Here is a 6,000-nt window from a genome sequence, read left to right on the forward strand (position 1 = left end):
CTTTATAATATGATGAAGAAGAGATGCTTTCATTCTCAGATTCAAAACATTTAAAATCCCACCATGGATTTGGATTTGACTCCATATTTACATTCATAACTTTGCTGCATTGATACATATTTTAATCTGAGTTTTTTTTACCAAAGCAAATAGTAGAAATTTTTACATTTGTACAATCTGGTATTATGTATATTAATTGTTTTTAATTTAATTTTGATTGTGTGCACACATGATGAAGACAAAGACCCATTAAAAACAAATAAAACCTCCAACATGCAGCCCTGACAGCAAAACGTACTGCATAATTTAATGCATTTGCAGGAAGAATAAGAGGCTTGTGTTCACAAGGATTCAGATTTTTCTAGAACTGAATGCTGTTTTAAAATGAGAATGATGTCATTTCTCCACAGACTTGCATTGCTTATAGTTGCCAACAGGAGGCTACTGCCAATTTCTCAAAATCACGTATAAATGTCCTTAGAGAGAGTTTGGTTGGAGATGAAAGGCTTCTGAAAATCCTAACTGGACAGGAAGAGCAGAGTAAATACTGTGCATACAAATTTCACATGCAATCACAGAAAACTGCTGCTAGTCTGCATGCAAGACAAAGCCTTTCTGGAGATCAGACGGCACACACTTCATGAAGAACAGATAAGAGTAACTAGTGTTCGCTTTACTTTAAGTAAGCAGAAGTATTGTGACTGTACTGTACTGTACTGTGCTGTACTGTACTGTACTGTACTGTACTGTACTGTGCTGTACTGTACTGTTCTGTGCTCTACTGTACTGTGCTGTACTGTACTGTACTGTACTGTGCTGTGCTGTGCTGTGCTGTGCTGTGCTGTACTGTACTGTTCTGTGCTCTACTGTACTGTACTGTACTGTTCTGTGCTCTACTGTACTGTGCTGTACTGTACTGTTCTGTACTGTTCTGTGCTCTACTGTACTGTGCTGTGCTGTACTGTACTGTACTGTACTGTACTGTACTGTACTGTACTGTACTGTACTGTACTGTGCTGAGCTGTACTGTACTGTACTGTGCTGTGCTATACTGTACTGTGCTATACTGTACTGTGCTGTACTGTGCTGTGCTGTGCTGTACTGTACTGTGCTGTGCTGTGCTGTACTGTATTGTACTGTACTGTACTGTGCTCTACTGTACTGTGCTGTACTGTAGTGTACTGTACTGTGCTGTACTGTACTGTGCTGTACTGTACTGTTCTGTGCTCTACTGTACTGTGCTGTACTGTACTGTACTGTACTGTACTGTACTGTACTGTACTGTACTGTTCTGTGCTCTACTGTACTGTGCTGTGCTGTAGTGTACTGTACTGTGCTGTACTGTACTGTTCTGTGCTCTACTGTACTGTGCTGTACTGTACTGTACTGTACTGTACTGTACTGTACTGTACTGTACTGTTCTGTGCTCTACTGTACTGTGCTGTACTGTAGTGTACTGTACTGTACTGTACTGTACTGTACTGTTCTGTGCTCTACTGTACTGTGCTGTACTGTAGTGTACTGTACTGTACTGTGCTGTGCTGTACTGTACTGTACTGTACTGTACTGTACTGTGCTGTGCTGTACTGTACTGTACTGTACTGTACTGTGCTCTACTGTACTGTGCTGTACTGCACTGTAATGTGGTGTACTGTGCTGTACTGTACTGTGCTGTGCTGTGCTCTACTGTACTGTACTGTACTGTGCTGTACTGTACTGTTCTGTTCTCTACTGTACTGTGCTGTACTGCACTGTAATGTGGTTTACTGTACTGTGCTGTGCTGTACTGTACTGTACTGTACTGTACTGCACTGTACTGTGTTGTGCTGTACTGTACTGTACTGTACTGTACTGCACTGTACTGTGCTGTGCTGTACTGTACTGCACTGTAATGTGGTGTACTGTACTGTGCTGTGCTGTGCTGTACTGTACTGTACTGTACTGTACTGTACTGTACTGTACTGTACTGCACTGTACTGTGTTGTGCTGTATCACAGCAGGTTTCAGGGAGGAGATTGGGGTTGATGACATATAAGACTTCATTTTACATCCTGTTTCATACTAAAGCCCCTTTCCCATTGGACATAAAACCCACTGACTTCCGGCTTTTGTCTTCATTGGGAAGGGTTACAATCTTCATTGTTTCCCGGGACAAATGACTCAATGACTCATGCAGTAGTCACAGTATACATACTGATTTTCACACCTTTTCTGGCGCGACGAGCGTTGAAGTGAATGTATAATAGAATAATTAATAAATGTTTTGTTAGTCTTTCCACTGTTCCAACAATCAACAAAGCTGATTTGAGAATTTGAAAGAGAGACTGAACAGATATTTAAAAAGATGCACAGATCGGTTACTGACAGTTACCACCGTTGTTTTCTAATCCTGCTTTCTGCCGTGTCAGTGACATCGAAAGTGAAAAAAGAAACAGAAAAGCATACTCATCTACAATGGGTAAGGAGCCTATTGCCTATTTTAAGTATTTAGAGTTTAAGAAAACGCATGTAAGCTCTTATTTTGGTGGGAAGAAAAGACCTTAACCAGGTACTTTTAGTTGCCTAAATATAACCAAAGCTTAACCACACAGGTCATTGTGTTGTCAGGACTTGTTGAACAGATGTGATGAAATGGGAAAGAATACTGTAAAAAAAACAACACATGAAGCAATATATAAGTAACTTGTCAAATGGCCACAAAGCTGTACCGTTAATACATGTCTGAGGTGTTACACCAGCGCTGCTAGCAAAACCGCTCTAGATACTGAGCAGAGCTTGTAATGCTCTACAGATTAGACAAAAGCAGGCAAGAGAGGAGAGGAGAGAGTGAGGGATACGACCAGTCAGAGACAGAGAGACTGAGGGAGTCAGGTATTGCCTGCAGCCACAACAGCACTCCATCATTTCTTCATCTTTCTTTCTGGTATTTCCCCTCTGTGATGTTTTCTCTCTCCCTCCTCTCATCCATCTCCTCCTAGCTCTCTCTGACAGTCTATTTGGCCCACACAGCCCTGTCATCCATTTAACATATCAGTCCCGGCGATGGCGCCGGTCTCACATTGACTCGTGTTTGTAGCCGGGCAGGCGGGACTCGCGGTTATAGTGTCTGTACCGGTCGCTGAAAGCCCATGGGTGCAACTCCCATGACAGGCGGGTCACAGAGTCGACCCCACGGTGAGAAGGTCAGAGGTTCAGTCCTCGTGGAGCAGAGAGTTCATCACTTGGTGCAAGGTTAATCAAGCAATCTGCAGTTATACTTTATTGTCTTTAAGATACTTTGGAGTACTTAAATGTGGTTTATAGCATCTGAATCTTTTCTTTTAGTTTAGTTTGTTTTTTACTCGGCAGCTCAAAGCTCAGTGAGATGTGGGGGCCGGATTCACGAGGAAGTGGACGAGGCGACCGAATGAACGAGTTTAAACAAGTTGCCAAGGAAACAATTTAGTTGGAAGTAAAGAATAAAACAATATGGAGCCATTTATTAGTCTCTGTCCATTTCTTTTGTCAGTTGCATTCATGCTTGTGTGCGTAACAACCAGTCGGTCGAAGGTGAATGAAGAAGCCAAATGTTTACAACAAACATGCTGCGTAGTTTAGTTCCTGTTGCAAACAGAACAATATTCATGTAAACAGCTTCTTTGTTTGTTTGTTTAAAGTGCACCAAGGCTGCAGGGACTCCTTACACTATGTAACGTGACGAGTAAGATAATAAATAACACCTCAACATATTGAGTTTGTTACAATGTAAAGAGTCAAACATGTATAAAAATGTAAGGATCCAACCGAAGGTAAAGGGCTTGTTGTAGCGTTGACCTTAATAGCTGAGTGCAGAGAGAAAGTCACTTAGATAACACGAAGAGGAAGAGCCGTCCGGATGCTGCGAGGCTCTTTAGATCAAACTGTCAGCTGAAGAAATCACTATTTTAACACAACACAGATGACCACACTGTCGCTGTATCGCGACAATTTGATACATTTTGTCTTTTCTTAGATGTTCTGCATTTTAGTTTTGCTATCCAGGTCATGTGTTCTGTTTTTATCTTGTGGTTTCGTTACGTCACATGCACCTGTTTGGATTTCCTCTCTCTTATAGGCCTGAACAACTTTTATATAACTCTTCACACATGCACGCTGATCTGAGTGATAAAGTCACCTATGAAAACATTTGGCCAGCATCTCTGCTTCTGTACTTCACTGCTGATACAAGAGAGTTAAAGTGTGTGGGAGGAAAGCTGAGCGAGAGATGAGCCGATCCAAAAATCACTACAACACGCCTGCTGGAGCCCTATAGGGACCTGCAGTGTGTTTGTGGTATGCAATAGTAAACGTGCCTTATGTTACTTTTAATTTCCTCTAACTGTACCATTGTGCAAAGTATATGGAGTTCTTGTTAGATAGTGTTTCTGTAACACACAGTAGTGAGTGTGTTTCTTTGTATTTATATTGAATTTGTGCCTTGTATTCCCTCTTTTATTCCCTCATGTGTCACGTTGCCCATCAATACACGCCCGCAGGTGAACACCTCATGACTGCAAAGGACATTTAATCCTCTTCGGGGCGTTCACTGACCCCTCGTGCCCTGTGTGCATCTGCGTGTGTCATGTCTCTGCACTCATTTATTCAGGTTGCTGCAGTGGTGGAGGAAGAGTTTAGATCCTTTAAGTAAAAGTAGTCATTCAGAAATCTCATTTAAAATGTTTCTTAAGCAAAAGTAGAAGAATAAAATACGCAAAATGTTCTTAAAATATTAGTAAATGTAAAAGTCAGTGTTATTATAGTGTTAGTGTTATCACTAATTATAGCTGTCAGACACATTACGTGGAGTAAAAAGTAAATAATATTTGCCTTTCAAACAGTAGTGGAAGCTGGATAAAACAGAAATACTCAAGTACAAATACCTCAACATTGTACTTAAGTTAATGTATAATTACATGCCACCACTGAATTATCTTGACCTACAGTGTTTTAATAATCTCCTGTTAGTGCACCTACTGGAATATTACATAATATCATTGTGATACTGTAGGAGGTAAAATACTATGAGCATGCACGTCTCTTAAAGAACTACAACCATAGACCTAACACTGGTGTATAAACATGCAGTGTGTAGTTTTCTGATGACAGATATGAGTTTAGATAGGGATGGGGTGAGAGAGAGAGAGAGAGAGAGAGAGAGAGAGAGAGAGAGAGAGAGAGAGAGAGAGAGAGAGAGAGAGAGAGAGAGAGAGATTAGCTGCTTACCTGCAAAAATGTAGAAATGTGTGTCCACGCGCAAGCAGGAGTCCTTTCATCAGCTCCTTAATGTCGCTTCACATCACTGACAACAGCAGCAACAACATCCCAGTCAGTGGGATCAGCCAGTCCGAGGGTCCCCTCTCTCTCTCTCTCTCTCTCTCTCTCTCTCTCTCTCTCTCTCTCTCTCTCTCTCTCTCTCTCTCTCTCGGGACTTGGCCCACCTCCTCAGAATAGCGCTTCGTTAAACTCTCGGTGATACCCGAGATTTACCCGCACGATGATCAACACTGAGCCGAAAAAGCGCTCTGATCGTCCGAGCATCCTTCTTCGTCCTCACATCACCACCATCATCCTCATCCTCATCATCATCACTGTCACCGTCCTCCAACCCGCAGAGCTTTATTTATTGTTCTTCCTTCTCTATGAACACTCCTCGCTCGATAGCTGCATCATCATTAGCTCTCATCTGCTTTTCTCTCGCGCATCCTCATCATCTTCGTCTGTCCTCGCGGCTTCCTCGCCGTGTCTCTGTCCCGTGGCTCGTCCCGTGGCTCGCGGCTCTGCAGCCCAGTAAGTGTGTCATGCTCGGGAAGAGAAGCGCATCATCCAGGGCAGGCATATGCCGATGGTGAGACAGCCAGCCAGGAAATGCCTCCACAAGACAAACAAACGGCGATGCTTGGAGAGATGAGTTCAGGGATTTAAAGTGCAGAAATCACCCGAGAGCTACAAGTCCTACACGAAAGCTGTGACTCTTAAAATCAC

At 42.5% G+C, this 6,000-nt stretch overlaps 1 protein-coding gene across 1 annotated transcript in view; it reads right to left on the bottom strand.

Annotated features, from left to right (window-relative positions):
• The window catches only part of bean1 (brain expressed, associated with NEDD4, 1), a 31,592-nt gene extending 25,825 nt beyond the window's left edge, over window positions 1-5,767 (bottom strand). The window contains exon 1 of the mRNA XM_029449158.1: window positions 5,242-5,767. The gene's annotated coding sequence lies outside the window, so the exon portion shown is untranslated. The remainder of the gene's footprint in view (window positions 1-5,241) is intronic.
• Between the last annotated feature and the right edge of the window lie 233 nt (window positions 5,768-6,000).

This window comes from Cottoperca gobio, chromosome 15, assembly GCF_900634415.1.
Source record: "Cottoperca gobio chromosome 15, fCotGob3.1, whole genome shotgun sequence".
Lineage (NCBI taxonomy): Eukaryota > Metazoa > Chordata > Actinopteri > Perciformes > Bovichtidae > Cottoperca > Cottoperca gobio.